The sequence below is a fragment of the Dipodomys merriami genome, unplaced genomic scaffold (assembly GCF_024711535.1).
Source record: "Dipodomys merriami isolate MVZ:Mamm:240054 unplaced genomic scaffold, mDipMer1.0.p SCAF_2034, whole genome shotgun sequence".
NCBI lineage: Eukaryota > Metazoa > Chordata > Mammalia > Rodentia > Heteromyidae > Dipodomys > Dipodomys merriami.
This window is the reverse complement of record NW_027203421.1, coordinates 35,426-59,392: the sequence shown is the minus strand read 5'-3', so window position 1 is coordinate 59,392 and position 23,967 is coordinate 35,426. Positions and strand designations below refer to the sequence as shown.

The 23,967-nt window shown below is 45.2% G+C and overlaps 1 long non-coding RNA gene across 1 annotated transcript; it reads right to left on the bottom strand.

Annotated features, from left to right (window-relative positions):
• Positions 1 to 18,697: 18,697 nt before the first annotated feature.
• LOC138833320 (uncharacterized) lies at positions 18,698 to 23,623 on the bottom strand. The gene is made up of 3 exons (XR_011373861.1): positions 22,791 to 23,623; positions 21,671 to 21,764; positions 18,698 to 20,351 (listed from the first exon to the last, which is right to left on the bottom strand). It is a non-coding gene; the product is annotated as an uncharacterized lncRNA (long non-coding RNA).
• Between the last annotated feature and the right edge of the window lie 344 nt (positions 23,624 to 23,967).

The window sequence follows — 23,967 nt, the reverse complement described above, 5'->3', positions numbered from 1 at the left end:
GTCTGGTTCCTTGCAGCTGGGTTGCAGGGGTTTACATCTGGCTAAGTCAGGTTAGGTGGAAGCTCTCAGCACCAGACTCCTAGCTTGCTTTGTGAATAGGTATTTGAAGTCCTGTCCTTCTACAGTTGCAGTTAGAACATTCTGCCTTTTTGGCAGCAGTCCTGGGGCTTGAGTAAGGGCTTCGATAGTGTCCCTAAGCATTTGTGCTCAAGGCTGGCACTCAATTGAGGAAAGGCAGCAGAACTTCCAGGTTTTCTGTTTATGTGGCACTAAGGAATCAAAACCAGAGATTCGTGAGAATTCAACCACTGAGCCCCAGGAGTGAACAAGATATAAATAGATAGAGATTGCTGTATATAAATATTATATACGCAAAAAGAGTGATGCCTGTATATTATTAAATTATAGATAAGATTACTACCAATTATTAGGTATTAAATTATGTCTCTGTTTAATGATGTGTCCCAGTTGAACCATTAATAAAGCATTAATTAATAATTACTCAATATCCTGTTATTATTTATCACATATGTATATACATCCATACATATAATTACATATTTTATAGAACAAGACAGATGTCTACATATAATTAAATTATGTATGCATCATGTGTTACTACCAATTATTATGTATTTAATTATGTCTCCATGCAATTTTTATTCTGTTAGTGCTTAATAAAATATTCATCTTAATGCAGTCCTATAGTTCTTATATCTAATTTTATCCTACAATGATTCACTACTAATTCAATTTGTTTATCATTTACTGTAGTGATAATTTTTCCACCTATGACATTTATTACATTTATGACATCCTCTTACATAGCATATAGATTTGCATACAAATTATACATCCTACCTGACACTGAGCACTTTCAAAGAAAAAGAAAACATGTGTCATGCTCAGCTTCTCACTCCACGATTACATTTTTGGCAGTGCTGGGATCTAAATTCAGGGCCTACAAGGTTTAATTCATGAATGGGTGTCTGTCAGCACAGCAGCCAGTAGCCAATTCATCTGCCAGGCAGTTCCCAGGCCCTGAGATCAAGCCCCATATGTTGACTCCATATTGCGTTTAGTGTATTCATTTTATTTTTTTGTATTATTCATTTATCTACCATTTATTTTATTGACTGTTAATACACATGGAATATTTATTACATAGGGCATAGATTTGCCTGTGTATGAAACTTCACACCTGACACCCAGACCTTTCACAGAAAAGGAAACATGTGTCACTTTGGGCTTCTTAATCCGCGATTCAATTTTTGTGAGTGCTGGCATCTGAACTTACAGCCTAAAGGTCCAATGCATAAGTGGGTGAGTGTCAGCATGTCAGCCTGGGGCATATGGAGCTGACAAGCAGATCCCAGCATCTGAGATCGAGTCCCCGGGGTTGACAAAATAAGAACAGATTGACATGCAGATGGTAGTACACAAATAAATATAGATCTTTATAGTGCCAGAGATGTTTATACATGATTCAGTTATATATGTTACATTCCTACCAATTTGTGGATATTCATTATGACTCCATGTAATTAATATTATTGTTTTCATCCTTAATGAATTATTAATTAAATCAACCACTGTCCTGAAATTATTGTGTCCATGTAATTAATTGTATTCTTTTAAGGTGTCAAAAATATTAATTAAAATCCATCGGCCTCCTAAAATCACTCTAATTTTATAGTAGTATCATTCAGGAAGAACTAATTCAACCTGGACATTCAAAACCTTCCATTGGAATTCCTATGAATATGAACGAGACTCTTAGAATGTCCTGCCATCGGTAGGGGTCAGAACTGGGCTTCGAACTCAGGGCCTATGTTGCCATGTTGGCCTATGGCTTCCCTGGTAGCCGACCAGCTTTCAGTAAGCCACGTTAAGAGCATTTTTCAGCTGTGTCATTCAGGTCCAGGACGGTCACCTTGCAAAGAAAACACATGTAAAACTGTCAGCCATCTGCAAGTTGAACAGTTTTATTCTGTGTTGATTTATTTATTTTTTCCTGTCAGCCTTTGGGGCCTAGGAACCCAGCATTGGCTGTGGATCCGGTGGCTGCACCCCAGGCTAGAGTGATCAAAGCTGAGGCAGAGTTGCCACGACATGGGTTCAAGCCCTGTGGCAAAATAAAAATACATACATACATACACACATACACACATACATATGTACACTATAAATATTTTAAAAATTATGAGGCTCCTTGGCTTGGAATTTATGCCATTTTTATCTGGCAGGCCTGGGATTTGAACTCAGGATCTGGGTAAATCTACAGGACTGTGGGGGAAGGGCAAGCTCACTGTGTTGGAAGACAAGAAAGTCAGGCCTGTTCCCAGGGCCTGAATTCAACCCTAGCATTTAAAAAAAAAATATTCTTGTACATTTTAAATACATGACTTACATTTACTCTCAATTGTTTATTGCAGGGGCTGGGAAGGTGGATCAGTGGTAGAATGCTTTCCTTGAATGCCTGAGGCCCTGGGTTCGATTCCTCAGCACCACATAAGCAAAAAGAAAAAGGCCAGAAGTGGCACTGTGGCTCAAGTGGTAGAGTGCTAGCCTTGAGCTGAAGAGCTGAGAGACAGCACCCAGGCCCAGAGTTCAAGCCCCACAACCAGACCCAAAAACAAATGTTTACTGCATATTACAGTTAGTGTATTAATTGTTTTATTTTGTTTTTAATTATTTGTTATGTATTTTAGTGAGTATGATTACATGTATAACATTTTTTACATCCTATCACATAGGACATAGATTTGCATATATATTGTACATCATACTTGAGACTCAGGACTTTGACCGGTAAGGAAAACATGTGGGACAATTGGCTTCTTTCACCAGGATTAAGTTTTTGGCAATTCTGTGATTTGAACTCAGGGCCTAGAAGGCCCACTTCATGAATGGGTCAATGTTAGCATACCAGTCTGATGCAAGTGAAGTTGTCGGGCAAATTTGAGGACCCAAGTTCATGTCCTAGGAGTTGCCAATATATAAACAGATAGATGTGTAGACTGAAGTGTGTGTGTGTGTATTTGTATATGTATATGCATCTATCAATAAATGTATACAGAGACAGACATTCATGTAGATTCTAGTGTATAACTATATATAAAGTGTGATATCTATATTGTATTTATATATATATATTCTATTACTACCAATTATTTGGTATAAAATTATGCCTCCATTAATTAATCACGGTAGAAGACTTAATAAAGTATTAATTAAATTAATCAATAATCTATATTTATTGTGTACAATCTTATACTAGAATGACTTGCTAATTAGTGATTCAATTAGGACATGTCAACATTCTATTAGTGTTCCTATAGATAGGAACTAGTTTCCTAGGATCTTCAGCCATGTGTAGGTGGCAGTCCTAGGATCGAACTAAGGGCCTCTGTGCATGGATTGGGCTCAGGCTTCATTGACAGCCACCCAGCCTCAGCTATGCAAGGTCACATAAAATTTTCAAGCCTAGTCACTGTCACCCAGGATGGTTACAGTGCAAAGGAAACAAAGGTAATACTGTTGTGTAAAACTTCTTGGTTTATTCATCCTCCGTTTTTGTTGGTTTGATGATTTTTTGCCAGTGAAGGGAGTTGAACTTGGTTCCTAGGATCCCTGGGTCATCTGTGGGTGTAAAAACTGCACCCCAGCTTAGGGTAATCAAGGCTGAGGCAGAGTTAGGAAAACCTAATTTTAAGACCCATGCCTGCCCCCCCCAACAAAAAATGTTAAGGCATTGACTTGGAATTTAGGCCATTTTTTCTGCCATACCTGGGATTTGAACTCAGGGGCTGGGTAACTCTATTGTGATCTGGGTGACATAGGAGCTCACCGCCTTGAAGAAAAGAAATTCAGGAACATTTCCCAAGGCATGAATTCCAGGCCCAGGATTGGCAAAAATAATCTTTATATACATTTATAATGTATATCATATATATGTATGTATTTGCATAGATATTACATATTGTACCTAGGACACAAGATTTTCACAGCAAGGAAAACAGTTCAAAATTGGCTTCTTACTCCACCTATTAACTTTGGCACTGCTAGGATTTGAATTGGGCCTGGAATGCCCAATTCATCAAGTGGCCATTAAGTACAGCAGCCTCAAAAAAATTTACTGCCAGGCAGTTCTCAGGACCTGACTTCTAGCCCAAGGAGTCGCCAATATATAAATAGATAGAAGTGTAAATTGCTGCAAATATATATATATATATATATATATATATATATAATATATGTGTGTGTGTGTGTATATATATATATATATATATATATATATATAGAGAGAGAGAGAGAGAGAGAGAGAGAGAGAGAGAGAGAGAGGGCTGGGGGAGAGAGAGATTTATAGGTTTATTTGATTGTATATTTAAATATATAAAAATATTTATAGAATGCAAGATGTTTACATATTAAATTACATGTAATATATTACTAATAATTAATAGATATTGAATTATGCGTCCATTTAATGATGTATCATGTTTTAAGGCACAATAAAATGCTTCCTTGAGCAAAAGGAGCTCAGGGACAATGTCGAGGATCACAGTTCAAGACTCAGGACCTGCTGCAAAAAAAAGAGCCAGTAACTCCACCTATCTGTGTATATATGCAAGTATTTCTATCGGTGAACATCCAGAGTCCCTATGAAGAAAGGAACCCAGCTAGGAAATTTGCTTTGAATAGAATGATTTCATAGCACAGCTTTCAAGACAGTGCATGTTCCAGAGCTCTCCTCACTGTTCCCAGTGTAACTTGAGGGTTTCTCCACACCCCAGGCTGCTGGAGGAAGTCTGCTTCATTGTTGGAACAGGCAAACAAAAAGCCTTACTCCTGTACAGCTGTGTAACAAACATTTCATCTGGGGCAATTAGTGAGGATGAGTGTGGGTGGGCTCTAAAGGCCAGGTGAAAAAACCCTCCTTTTCCCCAAGCTATCTCTCTTCCCAGTGCTCTGTTTTGACAGGAAGCCTTCATTTGTGCCACCTCCTGTGGCAGGCCAAGTTCCCTGCACTCATCCTGTCTTTGTTACACTATGTTCCAATGTTGAGACAAACTGCTACAATTAATTGAAGAGTCCTTCTGGCAGACAACTAGGGCCCTGAATCTAATGAAATGATTCATTATTGGCAGTGTTGCCTCCCTAGGTTTCCGGAAGCTTGCTAAATCTAAGCACTTGTGCAAAATCACAATGCTTCCTGTCATCTAGTGCTGGTGAAGCACATCAAGATTTGAAACCTTTGACCTCTCCTAGTTGTGCCCTTGGTGGCTAGATTTTGGGGTTGAACACTGGGCGAAGCTGCTGACCATGAGTTCAGAGCAGAAGCTCAGTGTTTTCCCATTTGGTGTCACAGCTTCACTTCTGGTCTCTGTGTGTGTGTGTGTGTGTGTGTGTGTGTGTGTGTGTGTGTGTGTGTGTGTGTGTGTGTGTGTGTGTGTGTGTGTGTGTGTGTGTGTGTGTGTGTGTGCATACACTAGTCCTGAAGGACTCAGGAACTGACCACTGACCTAAGTTTCTCTTGTACAAGGACAGCACTCTACCACTTGAGCCACAGAGCACTTTAGATTTTTTTTTCTAGTGAGGTGGCACTGAGTATTCAAGCCCAGGTTTCATGCATGCAAAGCACTCTACCCCTAAGACACATTCCTAGCACTCCACTTCAGGTTTATTTTTTCTTATAAGTTGGAGGAGTTGAAGTCTGGGCCTGGGTGCTGTCTCTTCAGCTCAAGTCTAGAGCTCTACCACTTGTGCTAAAGAGCCCCTTCAGATTTCTGGTGGTTCATTGGAGATAACCATCTCAAGGAATTTCCTGCTCAGGCTGGCTTTGGACTGTGATCCTCAGCTCTCAGCCTCCTGAGTAGCTAGGATGACAGGTGCGAGTCACCGGTACGCAGCTTCCACTTCAAGTTTCTAAGTGGTGAATAGGAGATAATAGTCTCATGGGACCTTTTGTGTCTGGGATAGTTTGGAACGCAGATCATCAGATTTCAGCTTCCTGAGTAGGCAGGATGACAGACCTCAGCTAAAGACACCTAAGCTCTCACACTATACTGAAAAGAGTCATTGGCTCCACGTGGTAGAGTGCTAGCCATGAGCCCAAGATGAAAGTCAGTGCCTCGGCTCTGAGTTCAAGGTACATGATGGAGAAAAGTAAACCAAAATAATTGTTGCAGGAAACAACTCACTACATTTCAGTACATACATCATTTTGGCCCTGACATGGGGACATATCTGAGCCTCAACTTTCCCATCTGTACAATCATCTTACTTGTGGAGCTTTTACAAGGACCAGATGAAAGAATGAACCCCATGAAGGACTAGGCATACAACTCATGAAGAACTCATCACATAGCTGTATCCCACATGCTGTCATTAGAATTAGGGTGCTTTAATCATTATCACCATTCTTTTAGAAACACATCACAAACCTCACAAAGTTCACATCTAATGATTTAGAGGGGTGGGGTGGTTTTTTTTGGGGGGAGTCAGCCACATGGATTGCACTCAAAGGTTGGGGGTACTATCCTAAGATATTTAGCTCAAGCCTAGAGCTCTGCCAGAGTTTCGCAGACTTCATGCCAGGACTGAGTTCTAAACCCACCACTGTCAGATATCAGCCCCCGAGTATCTTGCATGACAGGGGTGAGTGAGCCAGCAGCATCTGTTTTGGTGGAGCTGGGTTGCAGTAGTTTACCTCTGGCTAAGTCGGGTTAGAAGTCACCTGTCAACACCAGACTCCCAGCTTGCTCTGTGATGAGGTATTTGCTGCCTATCCTTATATCATTGCAGTCAGAACATTCTATCTTCTTTTTTTTGGTGCCACTACTAGGGTCTTGAATAAGGGTCTAGACACACCCCCTATGCTTTTATCCTCAAAGCTAGTACTCAACTACTTAAGCAAGACAGCACAACTTTTGGATTTTTCTGTGCATGTGGTAGTGAGGAATCAAACCCAGGGCTTTGTATGTCCTAGGAGAGCACACTACCACTGATCCCCAGGAGTGACAAGAGTACAAACAGATAAATGTGTAGATTGGTGTATAGATAGGTAAGTAGGTAGATAGATAGATAGACAGATAGATAGATAGATAGAGAGGTATATGCTTAAAACAAGAAAGAGATGTCTGTACATTATGAAATAGCATATACAATATTGCTACCGATTATTGGCAATTAAATTATTCCTTCCTTTTTTAAGTATCATGATTGAATACATAATAAAGTATTAATTGAAAATTAATGTAGTATAATTTTTGTATATAGTTTTATAATATAATCATACACTAGTAATTTATTTGTTACTTTTATAACATTTCATTTGTATGGATGTATATCAGAATGCGCCTTAGAATCTCCCACCATTCATTAGTGGCAGTACCAGGATTCAACCTCCAGGCCTAAGTTGCCTCTTTTGGCTATGGCTTCCCTAATAGCCCACCAAATATCAGCAATGCAAGGTCATGTACACTTTCTGGGCCTTGTCATTTAGACCCTGGATGGCCACAACGCAAAGGTGGAAGAAAAAGTAAAACCACCTACTTGAACGTCTCAGTTTTTCTTTTTTGTGTGAGAATACCATAAAGAGGAGTTACAATTACATGGGCAAGATAACCAGTACCCTTCTTATCAAGCATTGTTGCCTCCTCTTTGTTTCCCCTTCCCATCTCAATTTATCTTTCTCTTTTTTTTTTTTTTTTTTTTTTACTAGCCTCAAGATTTGAACTCTGGTCCTAGGATCCCAGGGTTGGTTGTGGCAGAGATGCCAAGACCTGAGTTCAAGCCCCATGCTTTGGCCCAAAAAAAAATAATAAGGCCCTGGCTTGGAATTTGCACCATTTTTCTGGCAGGCTTTTGATTTGAACTCAGGGTCTGGGTAAATCTGTGACACTGTAGGTGAAGGGGAAGATCACCGTCCTTGAAAACAAGAAATTCAGACCAATTCCTAGAGCCTGAATTGAAGCCCCAGCACTGGAAAAACTAATATTTATATATGAGATCTATTTATATTGCATGGTTTTACAGCTTATGACGTTTATTACACTTATTAATTTAGTATTATTACACATATAATGTTTCATTTCCTCATATCACCTAGGATATATTTGAATATGGATTATACATCATACTGAGACCAAGGACTGTCACAGAGAAGAAAAAAATGTGTCAAAATTAGCTTCTTACTCCATGAATAAATTTTTGGCCATGCTGGGATTTCAACTCACAATGCCCAATCCATAAATGCAGTCACAATTTTAGCAGACCAGGGTGTGGCAAACTGAGCTGCCAGGAAGTCCTGAGGACCTGTGATCAAGCCACAGTAGTGCACAATATATAGATAGATAGATAGATAGATAGATAGATAGATAGATAGATAGATAGATAGATAGATAGATAGATAGATAGATAGATAGATAGATAGATAGATAGATAGATAGATAGATAGATGTATATATATGTGAGTATGTGTGTATATATATATATGCATATATATTCAGGGAGGGAATGTTAAGATATTATATATATAACCAATTATTAGTGATTACATTATGCCTCCATTTAATGAAGTATTATGGTTGAATACTTACAAAATCTGTAATTAAAAATTAGTCAAAACCCTTTCATTAGGTGCTAGAATGGAAGATATAAATCCAGTAATTTGTGTGTGGCACTCTAAAATAGAATCAAGAATTAACTGCAAATTATTACTTTTATGCATTCCATTAGCATTCACATGAATAGGAATGAGTTTGTCAGATTCTCCCTCTATTTGTGGGGGGCAGTCCTAGCATTCGAACTCCAGGCATGGGTAGTTTCCTTCGAATGCAACCCATTGGAATGGCACTGTGAAGACTTCAGATTGTCACGATTAAAAAAAGAACAAGAAGAAAAGAAAGCCAGGTGTCAGCAGCTTCTGCCTATAATCCTAGCTCCTCAGGAGGCTGAGATGTAGAGAATGCCAGTTTGAATTCAGCTGGGGCAGGAAATTTCCTGACACTCTTATTTCTAAAAGACCACAGGGAAAAAAATGCACACATGGGTGTGGCTGTGGCTCAAGGGCAGAGCACTCCCCTTGAGCAAAAGGAGCTCAGGGACAGCGCCTAGGCTCATAGTTCAATCCCGGACCTGCCAAAAAAAAAAAAAAAAAAAAAGGAGGCAGTAATTCTATGTCTCTGTGTATGGATGGATGGTGTATGGATGATGGGCATTCACCAGGTTGCCCATGCCCAGCCCCCAAACCTGGGCAAGCTGGGACAAGCACTGAGACAATACTAAGTCTGAGCCGGCAGCTTGAACAAAGCATCCTTCTCTGCCATTTAAGTACTGAAGCCCCAAAGGCTTTGCCTGGGCTGGTGTGTGCAACAGGTGCATTATATTGTGGGTGAGGTGTCCCATCAGGACACCTAGAAGCCAGCCACTGCCTCCAGGGAGACCACAGTTCCTAGGCTGTAGGAGTTGTCCAAGGTTCTGGCTCCATATTCTAGATCCCTCTGTAGGATGTGGGGCCTGGTGCCTATCACTCATTCATCATTCCTGACTGCCAAGTCTCAGGCTGGTCCCAAATCCTGGGAAAGATAGGACATAGCCAGTGATTTCTGTGCCGAAAGGGGTTAGCCAATAAATTCCACCCTCATAGCTCCTGTTAGAAGTGAGCCTTGGACTGCGAATGTGGCTTAATTGTAGAGTGCTTACCTAGATTGCATGAAGTCATGGGTTCGATTCCTCTGTACCACAGAAAAAGAAAAAGCCAAAAGTGGCACTGTGACTTAAGTGATAGAGCGCTAGCCTTCAGAAAAGAAGCTCAGGAACATGCTCAGACCTTGAGTTTAAGCCCCAAGACTGTCAAAAAAATAAAAAGGGACCCGGTTGAGACATATTCTTCTGGGACTCAGAGGTCAGAAGTAAGAGGTAGAGGTCAGGTACTGGTGGCTCACCCCTGTAATCTTAGCTACTCAAGAGGCTGGGATCTGAGGATCAAAATTACAAGCAGGAAAGACTATGAGACACTTTTCTCCAATTAAACACCCAAAAAGCCAAAAGTAGAGCTGTGGTTCAAGTACTGGTGTGTTAGCCTTGAACACAAAAGCTCAGGGATACTGTCAAGGTGATGAATTCAAACCCCCCAGTCTGGCAAAACACACACACCAGTCAGCCTTCACAAGTTCCATCTCTAGCAATTCTATATTTTTTTTTAAAAAAAAGAGGGAAAAGTGAAGGTAAGAGTTGCTCCAGGAGGTGATACAACCTGTGCCAAAATTCCACAGGAGTTATAAGATGTGGAACAGGACAGAGAGCCTCAGGCAGAAGGTACAGCATGGGCAAAGGTCCTGAGGTATGGTGTAGAGCCGGTGGTGTGGGTGGAATGAAGGTTCTGTGGCTTCAGACAAGTCTGGCAGGACATTCAAGGCTGGGTCAAGGTTTGTACTTGAATCACAGGTAGGGCAGAGGGTGGGGACCCAGAATGGGGCCCAGAGGGAAGATTAGCTTGGCTTTTCACCATGGACCCCAGCCATTTTCAGTGGCTGGAAGCCTATTTTTCACAGCTCCTGACCCTCAGAGGCCTCCTTTGCATGGAAGAGTCAGGGCAAATGCAGGGAAGAACTTTTTCTTAAGAAAAGTTTCTAGCCATCAGTGGCTCAACCCCTGTAAATACTAGCTATCCAGGAGACTGAGGTCAGATATAGTGGGTCAAATACAGCTCAGGAGAAAAAAGTTGGTGAGACTCTTTTCTTGCCAATGAACTACCAAAAGACAGAAATGGAAATGTGGCTCAAGTGGTAAAGTGCCAGCTTGAGAAAAAGTTAAGAGACCAGGGCTCAAACTGAGTTCAAACCCCAGTACTGGCACAGAAAAAAAATAAAGAAAAGCTTTAAGAAGCTCCTAGCCCACTGTGGTGAAAGGCCAGATCAGCTAAGTGCATGTGGCTCTTACATGTCCTCCTAGATCCTCAGGAAGCTGAGATCAGAGGATCGTGGTTCAAATCCAGCCCTGGAAGAAAGTCCAGGAGACTCTGATCTCCAAGGAACCATCAGAAAACTGGAGGACACGCTGTGGCTCAAGTGGTAAGCTGAAGAGCTGAGCTACAGTGCCCAGGCCCAGAGTTTGAGCCCCATGATCAACACCTGCTTGTAGCTCACTCTGTGACTCTAGGCAGAGTACTTTCCAATGGGTCCCTGAGAGTCGGGTCTCCCAATGTCTAGGTGTCTTCAGAGCAGTCTCTTTGACGGCCTTTGTGTATGGAACGGGCCACAGTATCAGAGAAGGGTCCCGCCTTCGGGCATGGAGGTCATCAGCCTGGTCATCAGAATGGCATCAGTCATGGGTACAGTGTGCATCTGAGCAGTAAACCAATGTCTCAGACCATGGTTCTGGGCCAGGAGGGCCAGGAGCTGCAAGATGGCACAGCAGGTAATGCCTACTCATGCGGGTATCACAAGTTTGCGACTCTGTCAGGCACACCTTGGGCAGGTGTTGAGTTGGGCTCATGAAAGACTTGTAGGCTCAGGAATCCACAGCTGGCTGGCTGATGCTTGTAGCAGTCGCTATCCCAGGAGTCACAGGGCTCGGAGCCCTGCTTTCCTCTCCACTGCTTGGGGACAGATGAAGGTCTTCAATCTTGGACTGACTACAAAGGAGCATCCATAGTGTCCTTCCCTTGGTCCTGTGGCCCCGTGCACGGATGGAGGGGCAGATTCCATGGAACTTCCTGCCATGGCCCAGACCCACTTGGCCCAAGAAGGACTTATGGAGAAACCACTTGATCTACTTTGAGAGTTTACTATGACTATGCCTCAGGAGTGCCCCCAGTTCTAGCTCAGCTCATCATTATCACCTTCTTCTGTGTGTGTGTGTGTGTCTGTGTGTGTCTGTGTGTGTGTGTCTGTGTGTATGTGTGTGAGCATGTGCATGTGTGCATGCATACCCATGCATCTTTGTGCTAGGGCTTGAACTCAGGGCCTGGGATCTGTCCCTCAGTTTTTCCATTCAAGGCTACCACTCTACCAGTTGAGCCACAGCTTTTCTTCCAGCTTTTGGGTGGTTATTTGCAGAAGGGAGTCTCACACACTTTTCTAGCTGGACTGGCTCTGAATGGTAATCCTCACATCTCAGCCTCCTGAGGAGCTAGGAATAGGACAGCATCAGCTAGTAGCATCTGGCCACACTTTCCTTCTTGGCTAAAACAGAGTACCTCTCTCCCAGCTGAGTACGCAGCTGCAGCTACCCCTCCTAACCCAGGCTTCAGAGGAAACATTCCCTCCCCTGAGGACAAAGAAATAGGATCAAGTTTGAGCTTTATGTTCTCCACACAGTCAGGGGCTGCTGGGAGCTGATGTGGAGGTCAGAGGATCTAGGCAAGGGCAAGTAGACAATGTGTTAGAACAGAAGAGAGTATGAGAAGACATCCTTGTAGCTAGATGCCAGTGGCTCATGTCTGTAATCCTAGCTACTCAAGAGTGACACCTGAGGATCAATCAAGATTCAAAGCTAGCCTTGGCAGACTCTTCTCTCCAATGAATCACCAAAAACACTGGAAAGCAGAGCTACCCTAGTTCAAGTGGTACAGCACCAACCTTGTGCAAACAAGCTAATGGATACCTCCGAGGATCTGAGTTCAAGCCCTGGTAAACACACACACACACACACACACACACACACACACACACACACACACACACACACACACTTACATGTGCACGGACACACACATACACACGGTAACATCTTTAGCAGTTGCCAATGGCTCATACCATCAACCCCAGCTACTCAGAAGCTGAGCTCTCAAGATGGCAGCTTGAAGCCAGCCCAGGCAGGAAAGTCCACTAGACTCTTCTCTCCACTAAACTAGTAAAAAGGTTGAAAGGTGAGCTGTGGCTCAAGTGGTACAGTGTTAGCTCAGGGACAGTGCCTAGGCCCTGAGTTCCAGCTCTGAGATATTTTTTCTTAATAGACACCCTTTGCCATCCCCATCCCCACAGGCCATACATCCAGATTTTGGTTATCCTAGATCTCATTTCCACTCCTGCCACTTCCACAGCACTGCCACAAGAGGCTGGTGTGTGGCCAGCACTGGATTAACAAGTGAACATACACAAGGGGGGCATAGCCAGATCAAGGCTAATGCCCCAGAACATTGAGGTATTGGCCATACCAGTCTCTCATCCCCCAGTTCCCTGGCCATGGAATCTAAAGCCTGTGCCTCTGTATTCTGGGCATCTGGAATTGTCTAGAAGGACCTAGAGAGGCCCAGCTGGGGCTGGAAGATACTTTCCTGTGGTAAGGTACATTGACATTTCCTAGACACTGACAGATACTTCCAAGCCACCATGGCCTCACCTCCCATGTAGCCCCAGAAGATCCTTGGTTGGGCGGCCTTCAGTCAGCTATCATGCTTGAGTTGGCCAGAGCCACTGGCAACCACCCTTCCCCAGCTCCACTACCAGCCTACAGGAAGGGACATGCAGCCAGAAGCCCAACTGAGAAAAAGTACAGGACATCACATGAATGAGCCCTCGCCCCCCTCACCCTGTTGTCAGGGGAGAACCTATGCCAGCCTGCCCTGCTAACCCAGAATCCCCTGGAGGTGGCCAAAGACATGTATGACCAGACTTGGGCCCCAAAGAAAAGCTGGAATATGCAGGTCTCTGGCAATTTAAGACTCATTGTAGACCCTGGTAGGGGGCTAAAGGCAAGGTTGCTGTGCAGGAAGGGCACCAACTGAAGTCAGAAAGAGGCAAACAGGCACCAATGAAGGGGACAGAGAAAGATGAGGGAAAAATACACACACACACACACACACACACACACACACACACACACACACACACGCACACACACACACACACGCACACACACACACACACACACACACACACACACACACACACACACACACACACACACACCATGGGTAGCCCAAGGCCTCAGCAGTCCCTGAGCACCTTAACATCCCAACCCTTGAGAAGATGGCACTACCACCCTCAGACCAACTGTAGACAAAACTCAGAAACTCTCACATGTCTGGAATGGCTCATGACACAGCATGCCATTTCCTACTGTACACACCGCTATGTAGAATACTCAGCTATCTTATTTTTATTTGTTGCTCATGGGGTTTGAACTTTGGGCTTGTGCGCAGTCCCTCAGCTCTTCAGTTGAAGGTGCACGCTCTACCACTGGAGCCACAGTGCCACTTCCGGTTTTCTGGTGGTTCACTGGAGATAAAGTCTCACAGATTTTCCTGCCCAAGCTAGCTTTGAAACTTGATCCTCAGATCTCAGCCTCCTGAGTAACTAGGATTACAGTTGTGAGCCACTGGCAACGCCTGGCTTCAGTCACCTTCTCACACCCAGGGTAAACCCACCTTGTCAGGCCACAAACTACATGCAGCCCTTCCCTTCAGACTTTGACACCAGCATACAAAACCATTCTGCCATGGATGGGGAGAATATAATTGACACTACCCTCCCACCCCTATTCCCATTCGCCACTCCTTGCCTAAGAAAGGCCACGACCTCTGGAGTTCTTGGTAAGGCAAAGCCCACCATGCTGTAACTTCACCCTTGGGCAAAACTGGGCAGTTAGAAATGTCTGTACCCTGAGGCCAGCACCTGGTCCCCAACCACAGCAAACCCACTCCTTCACCATCTCTTGCAGGCAAGGGCAAGGGGTGTCTTTCTTTCTTGGTTTTTTTTTTTTTTTTTTTTTTTTTTTTTTGGTTGAAGGTCTTAAACTCAGGGCTTGGGTACTGTCCCTGATGATGATTTTTGCTCAAGGCCAGTGCTCTACCATTTGAGCCATGGTGCCACTTCTGGTTGGAGATTGGAGATGATACTCTCCTGGGACATTCCTGCCTGTGCTGGGGAAACAAGATACTCCCGAGTAGCCAGGATGACAGCCATGAGCCATCAGCGCATGGTTTATGGTGTCTCAGACTTTAGAATTTCCAACTAGTCCTCCTCTAGACACTCCCACCTAGTCACTCCTCTAGATCCCTTAGGGACAGCAAAGGGAGGCTCAGAATCTGGGTAGGGCCATAGGCATTAAAGTGCCCCTTCCATATCACTACTCCTCTCTAACCTCCCATCTACCTCCTCTGGAAAGCATGGTCATCTGGGGCAGATCAGACCCACTAGGACTTCTGGGGCCTGCCCTGTATCCCCCTGCCCCACCCAACCGGTATCTGAGGATTTCTGGGGCCAGCTGTTCCATGTCGTGGTGGATGTTGGGAGGGTTGCTGATAACTGGGTCCAGGGGATGCCAGGGCAGAAGGAGTGTCCAGCTCCCCTCTGTCAAAGAAGGAGACACATAAAAATGGATGGATCTACTAAGAGCTACAGGGCATAGCCATCCACCTGTCACCAAGGACTCTTGGAGTGCTGTTTTATGTTGACAGTCTAAGGGCTATACCTCGGGGTTTAGGTGCTATACACAAGCTTCTTTTGGTCGAGGCCAGTGCTCTTCCACCTGAGCCACGGTGCCACTTCCAGCTTTTTCTGTGTATGTGGGACCTAGGAATAGAACCCAGGGTTTCCTGTGTGCTAGTCGAGCCCACTACTGCTAAGACACAATCCCAACCCTGGATAGCTGTTCTTCTGTAACCCCTCAGGCGTGTCTCAGGACAGTCTTGCACATCTGTACTGAGTTTCTCAGCAGCAGCTATGGCTGAAAGTGAACATGCTCCTCTATGTTGTTCTTTATGTACAGCACCTTTGCTCTGTGTGCTTCCTGTCAGAAACTCCTTGTTAAGCAAGACCCCTTTTCAAGTGCTGCTTCTAAGAAGCCTGCTCCAATCACCCTGGCAGAGTGGGGTCTTCTCTCCTCTGCAGGATGTTGGCCTTGTCACGCTCTCCCTTCCTGCTGGTGTGGGTTGAAAGCAGATGAAGGGGAAGGTCTGGCTTTTACCACCCAATTTCTGAAGGCTCTGATACACTACCCAGGGACTGGTTCTGTATCACACTCCGTGAGAGGGCACTCGAGGCCCAGGCAATCTGGGGGCAACAACATGGGTCCATTTCTTTGGTGGGCTTGAACTGAGGATCTGGGAGCTGCGTCTGTGAGTTTTTGTGCTCAAGGCTGGTGCTTTACCACGTGAGCCACAGCTACACTTCTGACTTTTTGGTGGTTCCATGGAGAGAAGAGTCTCACCAGCTTTCCAGCTTATGGCTGGCTGCAATCTTTGATCCTGAGATGTCTGCCTCCCAAGAAGCCAGGATGTCAGGTGTGAGCCTGAGCCAGTGCCACGGACCGGCTCTGTCGGGACGATGGAGGACACCTGGTGGAGGTAACTGGAACAGGTGGGGAGATGGCAAACAAACAACTCACACACAAGAGGAGTGAATGCTGAGTGCGATTTATTGCAGAGGATATAGCAAAAGTCTCCATGAGAAAGGGCAAAAAGTTACACAATCTTGTTGCAAGGCTTCGTTCTTGGGTGGTCACCAGCTGGTCGCCTGATCTTGTTTTTTGGATGACGAGTTATGATGATAGGCACTTGTTTTCGGCTTTATCTCTATTTTTAAGAAATACAATTGGTTTTGATGTTTATCACCTATTAACCATTAACCAGAGCATATGGGCAAAGTGCTGGACAGAAAGGCATGAACTCTAGTACTTTATTATTATTTTTGTTTAGTTTTGTACTTTATGTGTTTTAAATCTTTTCTAAGCAATTGTGCTTCTTTGCCATTCTTTAGAGGGTCCCCAATTTGTGGCCAAAAATCATGATATTCAGTATACTTAGTTAAATCTGGCCATATATCAAATTTAAGCTCATAGTGTCTTCTCTGTAACCCATTCACAAAATTTTTTACTCTTTTTCATAGAGGCCTTAACTGTCTCATAAGGTCTTTCTTGTTTCTTTTTTTTTTTTTTTATAATAAGCACTAGAGCTAGCAAGTCTCTCAGCAAATAGAGAGTAATAGGAAGTTCTTTCTCCTAAGTAGTTTACCCAACGGTTGCCATCCTTATCATACACACCTGTAAAAGGCTATGGATCTGAGGGAAGTCTTTGGGTTCCTCTAGATAATGGAGGATTCCACCGTTTTCTTTTGATAAGTCATTGCCACCTTCCATCTACCAACCTTTTAGGAATCTTATTTAGCTTTTGGTCTAAATATCCCTCTACATCTTTCTTATCTACAGGATATCTATATGGGTCTATTGTATATGTTTCAGGATTAAAGGGAAGTCTCCAATAGCCATGCACTCTTTTTGTTTTAGCTGTGCCGACAGCTTCTTGTAAATCTCTTACAAACAATTCCTTCTGCTGAAGTGACGTCATGAAACCCCCAATACTTTTATATTTACTTATGACTTGTCTAATAGCCTCCATAAGAGGGGCTTTTAGGGTAGCACTTAACTCTGGTGAGTTAGTCATATTCTTACGACACTCATCAGATGTTGGAGTCATCAACACTTCCAAGAAAGAGCCCTGAATAAGGGAACGTTGAGCATGAGTAAGTAGAACAAACAGCAGGAACAGTAAAAGATTAATAGGCACTCCTATACAGCGAAGAAAAGAAAAACAGGAACAGAAACACATCTTTCCCAGGGGCTTGCCAGCCTTTCCAGGAGGTAGGCCTCTTTGAAGCCCCATTCTCTGAGGTAGACTTCGGTGAAGTCCATTCTCAGAGGTAGGCTTCTGTGAAGCCCCATTCTCAGGTCTGAAAGTAGGTGTTCCATGCTAAGCAGACTCCGCCGGAGTAGGCGTGGCAGTGACGGGCACCAAAGCCTTTCTTTTGAGCTTCTTTTTATCTCATGTCAAGTAGCGAGCCCTAGTTAAAATAGTCATTTACAGGGGATCAAGTTCCTCTCCTAGGTCAGTTAATCCAAGGAGATGAAGTGTCTTTGGAAAAGCTAGTCTGAATTGGCCTGGGTGAGTATGTGTGTGTGTGTGTGTGTGTGTGTGTGTGTGTGTGTGTGTGTGTGTGTAAGTTTTGGGGATACCTACTCTATCTCTCTGGTTCCTTATCCTCCCTGTGGTGAGTACAACCAGGCTCCCCACCCCAAGGAAGGCGGGCAGGGGAGGGTACACAAGGTCACATTGAGTGGAATGATCTGAATTCTATCCTTCAACTGAAGCCTGGAAAGATAATGGAGAGAAGGAGAAGTTTAGAGGAACATCAAGAGAAGCCCATTATCTTTGGATACAAGTACCAGAGAGAAGACTGAATCCATCCTTTTTGGTAGTAAGGTAACAGACGCCCATTCTTCATTTATTTCATTATTTTTTGTGAGTCCTAGGGCTTGGATTCAGGGCCTGATTGTCATCCCTGAGCTTCTTTTACTCAAGGATGAGGCTCTACCACTTGAGCCACAGCACCACATCTGGATTTGTGTGTGTTGTGGGGTGGTTGTTGCTTTATAGGAGATAAGAATCTCACAGACGCTCCTGTCCTGGCTGGCTTTGAGTCACGTCCATCAGACCTCAGCCTCCCCAATAGCCAGGATGATGTGCAGGAACCACCGACACCTGACCACCACCATCCACTTATAATCCCCTAGGGCAAGTGCTGGACCACCTGCACTGCACCCCCTTGTGAGTGGGAAGCAGACATGGGTGGGTTTGATACTTCAACAGCCTACATACCTTTGAGCATTGTTCCAGGTCAGTCTGATGGTGGCTTCCTCGTCATACACAGCAATGACTTGGCTCTGTCACAAGAACAAATGTCCCCCAGGAGGTGGCAGTTCTGGGGTCTTTCCTCTTCACACTGCCCCCACTCCTCGAAATGACACCCCAGCAAAGCGATATAGACATAGAGTGAATTCATTTTCTTATAACCAGGGTCTGGCCAGAAAGGTAACAGTGAGGAATCCCGATGCAGACCAGCCTGAGCATATATTGAGACTCTATCTCAGAAATGCCCAAGACAGAAAGTCTTGGCTCGCATGTTAGAAGACCTGACTAGCAAGTCTAAAGCCTTGAATTCAAACCCTAATATACCAAAAAGAATCAGAAGCCCTGGTGCCAGAGGCTCATGCCAATAATCCTAGCTACTCAGGAGGCTAAGATCTGAAGATCACAGCTCAACATTTAAAATAGGGTTGGCCTCACCCATCAGACATCATGATAAGACCCAAAGTCTGAACCATGAAAGTGTGCTCCATATTAACAGGGCTCTCATCCTTACTAAGTGCTGGCCATGCTCTTTGTCCCCCTGGGGAGCCACCTCCTGTGGGCTCCACCCCCAGGTCCTCCTAAGCTCCTTCTGCCACCAACCAGGCCCAAGGAAGTAGACAGCTCCAGGACATACAAATCCCTTGGTCTTATAATTTAGCAGTGCTGAATCCCCATCAAGCATCTCACCCTTTCAGGTCCCCAGACCTCAGCCACAAAGTCCATGTACCCACCACAGAAAGCACGCAGAAGTTACCAAAGGGTCCACTGCTCCTTGTTACAGCCCACTTCCACACTCACATACACACACACACACACACACACACACACACACACACACACACACACACACACACAACCTGCAGGGGTGGTTCATGTTTGTCTTCCATGCTACTCAGGAGGCTGATGTTTGAAGATCACAGTTCAAAGCCAGCCCATTCTGGAAAGACTGTGAGGCTCTTATCTACAGTGAACCACCAAAAATCTAGAGGTGGAGCTATGGCTCAAGTGTCAGAGCAAAAGCTTTGATCACAGAAGCTCAGGAACAGCACCTAGACCCTGAGTTCAAGGCCCAGATCCTCTAACTCCAAACACACACACACAGACATAGACACAGACACAGAAACACACACACATGCACACACACACACACACACACACACACACACACACACACACACACACACACACACACACACACGGACAGCCCAAGGCTTTGGCAGTCCCTGAGTACAGACCCATGAACTGTCTCAATTAGGATCACATCCTACCCTCAAGAAGGTGGCACTACCGACATCAGACCTACTATAGAAAAACCAGTAAGCCTCTCACATATCTGGAATGTATCATAGTCCAACATGGCAGTTCTTAATGTACATACTGCTATGTGGAAAACTTAGCCCCCTCTTTTTTTGTAGTTGGTCATGGGGTTTGAACTCTGCACCAGGGTGCTGTCCCTCAGCCCTTCAGCTGAAGGTGAGCAATATCCCACTTGAGCCACAGCACCAAATCCTGTTCTCTGGTGGTCCATTGGACATCAAGTCTCACAGACTTTTCTGCCCAAGCTGGCTTGGAACCATGGTCTTCACATTTCAGCCTTCTAAGTAGCTAGGATGACAGTTGTGAGCCACCAGCGGCTTCCGGCTTCACCTCGTCAGGCCACAATCTTCTTTCAACCCTTCACTTCAGACTTTGTCACCCAGCATCCAAATCCGTCCTTCAATGGAGAGAATACAGACATAATAATCCCACCCCTGCACCCATTTGCCCACTCCCTGCCTGCCACAGTCCAAGTCCTCTTGAAGCTCTGGCTTCAAACTGGGGCAAACGGGGAGTTCTTAAAAATGTCTATACATTGAAGCCAGCAGATGGTCTCCCAAACAAAGCCTCTCCCACACACACACCTCCACCATTTTGCTTTCTTTCTTTTTTCAGTTGTGGGGCTTGAATTCTGGGCCTGGGTGCTGTCCTTGAGTTCTTCAGCTCAAGGCAAGCACTCTACTACTTGAGCCACAGCACCACTTCCAGTTTTCAAGTGGTCCGTTGGAGATAAGAATCTCAGGGTCTTTCCTGCCCATGATAGCTTTGAACCATGATGCTCAGATCTCAGCTTCTAAGTACCTAGGATGGCAGCCATGAGCTACTGGCACCTGGCCAAAGATAATTTTCCATCCTTTTCATCCTATCCCCTCAGGAGACTGATATCTGAAGACTACAGTTGGATTCCACCCATGGCACAAAGTCCATTAGAACTTTTTTTCTACAATTAAACACCCAAAAATGTTGGAAGTGAAGCTTTGGCTCAAATGGTAGAGGACTAGCTTTGATCATCAAAGACAAGGGATAAAACCCAGTCCTTAGTTTCAAGCTTTTTCTAGCAAAGACCCACCCAAAAAGGGAAGCAGGTTGGTACACGGGAGCTCAAAGTTCACACATAATACTCAGGACTCCCAGAACAGACCCCATCCGGCTCTGATTCTCTAGATTCTATGTCCTACATCATGGCAGTCTTAGATGGGACTGACCATGCACCAACTTAGGATGTTGAAGTACAATCTCATACTGAGGATCCCCTGACCTTATCAAAGACTCAGGATCTCTCATTCTCCTGCATTGACACTGGGCAGCAAGGTGAGTTGCAGTTATCCAACCACAGGATGTGAATATGAAAGGATTTCTCTGCCAGGGACTCCAACTGGAGGGGCTCTAGGTCCCTCTCTCTCTGGAAGAAAAGTGCTGGTCCATCCCAGGAATGTTCCTAGGTTGTAAGTATCCTCAAAGAAACAACCCTGCTCAGAGCCCAGTGCCTCTTGTTTTCCCACCAGCCTCTATCCAAGCCTGCCCCACCTTCAGTCAGCCCTTTCTGAATCCCAGATCTGCCATGTAGACTAAAGGTTGAGCCAGCAAAGAGACCCACCTCTGCCTCTGAGAATGGCAGTCACGTGGTCCTAGTGCCCTCTACAGGAAGTCTCGAAGTAACTCAGGTCTCCACTCCTTCCTCATTCCCTGACTGTCCTGTGCCAGTGGCCCACTTACCTCTGTCTATGTTGGCGGAATAAACACCGGGAGTGTCATCTTCTGATTGAGCCAACGAAAGTCCCGGTCCCCAAGGATGTACTGCACAGGCATCCTGCAGTGGACAACAGCCAGGCAGTCAATGGTGAACCCAAGGTTCCAGGACTCTTAATAGAAGTGTGGCTGGGTCAAAGACTCTATAACTGGTGGTCTATAGTGTCAGGAAAGGTCATGGCTCCAATGTCCTGAAACACCTGACCTTGGATCTTCCTACCTCTTCCCTCATCCCAACACCTCCCTAGCCCTTAGACAATTTCTTATTATCTGTCCAGGAAATAAACTTGCTGGGGCTGGGATAATTGAAACCTGGTGACCCCCCCTGAGCCCTAGGTCCTTCCTGAGGCTGCTTCCCCCTGCAGTTGGTGACCACACAGCTCCTGGATGTCATGAAGTTGCTGAAGGGTCAGTGGCTTAATCCTACATACTGACTTTAGGCTCTGAAATGTTACCCACAGAGATTGTGAGTGGTTGGCTTTCTTGATCCAGGGACTCCAAACCAAGGCTCGCATGCTCCCTTCTTCCTTCCTTTCCTCTTTTTTCCCCTTCATCCTTCCTTCCTCTCTCTCTGTTTCCTTCCTTTGTCTCACTCCTGGCCTTGAATTCAGAGCCCGGGTGCTGTCCTTGAGCCTTTTTACTCAAGGTGACCAGTCTACAGCTTGAGGTACACATCCATTTCTGGCATTTTCTTTTTGGTTGTTAGTTGGAGATAAGAGTCTTATAGTCTTTCCTGTCTGGGCCTTAAGCCTTGATCCTCCCATCTCAGCCTCCTAAGTAGCTAGGATGACAGGCATGAATCCCCAGCATCCAGTTCAAACCAAGGTTTCTTCATGTGCTGTGGAACCAGCACCAGAACCTTTCATCATCTATGACCCCCACTCCCTTACCTCCTTGAGCATGGCACATACTGTAACTCTTTGTTGGATTACTAAATGAGCATCTGTCTATTACAATATTATAGAAAAGTCCCATTCAATTCATGTAAGTATCCTGGGGCAGGGCGGGGGGAGGCAAAGCCTGATGTAGCTCTCCCACAGTTCTCCCTCGTCCCTCTTCCCACCCTCCTGATGCCACCACACTTAACTGTTTTGGCTCCCAGGATGTGAGCCACGATGTGCTCGTTGGATTCTGGGGCCACTGGGATGCCTATCTTCTCAAAGATCTCTGTCCAGTGGCGGACCAACTCTGTGGCACTCCATGCCCCCTCAGGTGTGAATGAGGTTGCCGTGAGCTGAACCCCTGGCTCAAGTGGCCTCCTTTCCTCTCCGTGGGGCCAGACAGGATGGTCCACTATATCTGGCCCCAAGTTTCATGTTACAGAGAAAGGATTCTCGAGGCATCCCGGATCTCTAAATCTCCCACAGTCCATTGCAGGTGCTGAAAATCATCTCTGCTCACAGCTGGCAGGCTGGGGATGGTGAGGTCACTCTCTGCTCCCCATGACATCCTTGACTGTGGTGGTCACCCTAGAGAGAGCTGTAGAAGAATCAGCACCTGCCAGAGAAAGGCAGTCAAGGCACGACATTCATAGCAGGAGACCATCTGGCTTGGGAACTCTGTGTGTGCCACTTTGAACTTCACTGTCTGACCGCTGAATTGGTTCATGTAATTTGACCCATGAACCCAGGCATTAGTGGAAATTGCCAGCTTCAAGAAAAAAAAAACCTGGAAAAGGTGGCATATCACTTGTCCCAATCAAATTTAAAGGGTTCCAAAATCAGTGGTCCCCTTTTCCTTCCAGACAGCCTACAGCAGGTTATAGAAACTGGCAATCAGAGAGCTCTAGCTAACTGCCACGGTATGATACCGAACAGGCTCCAGGAGGGGAAACTTGCCTACCACTGTCCAGCTGGAAACGGCCCAGGTGGGACACAAATTGGAGACTGCAGGACTCTAGGGAGGACTACACATGGATGCACTGCCCCAGGAGGGAATCCACGCCACCAGAGGGGGCCCAGAGCCCTCTGCCCAGATGCCCATAGACACCGTCAATGTCGTGGGTAAGGTTCTCCTCTCATCCTTGGTTGTGGTGAACCATCTGCCTTGTTACACCGTTCACCACTCCCCAGACACTCCTAGCTTCACAGCCCTTGCCCTACTCCCACCCATCTCATTCCTTAATTATGTTTGGCAGGCACATTCCCAACCCTTGAATTAGCTCCAACTATACACATGAGAGCAGAGTGTCTGGCTGGAAGAGTGTGGCTGTGGTCACACTGGCCTCACGAGACTTCTGGCTGAAGACAGGACAGGTGTCCACT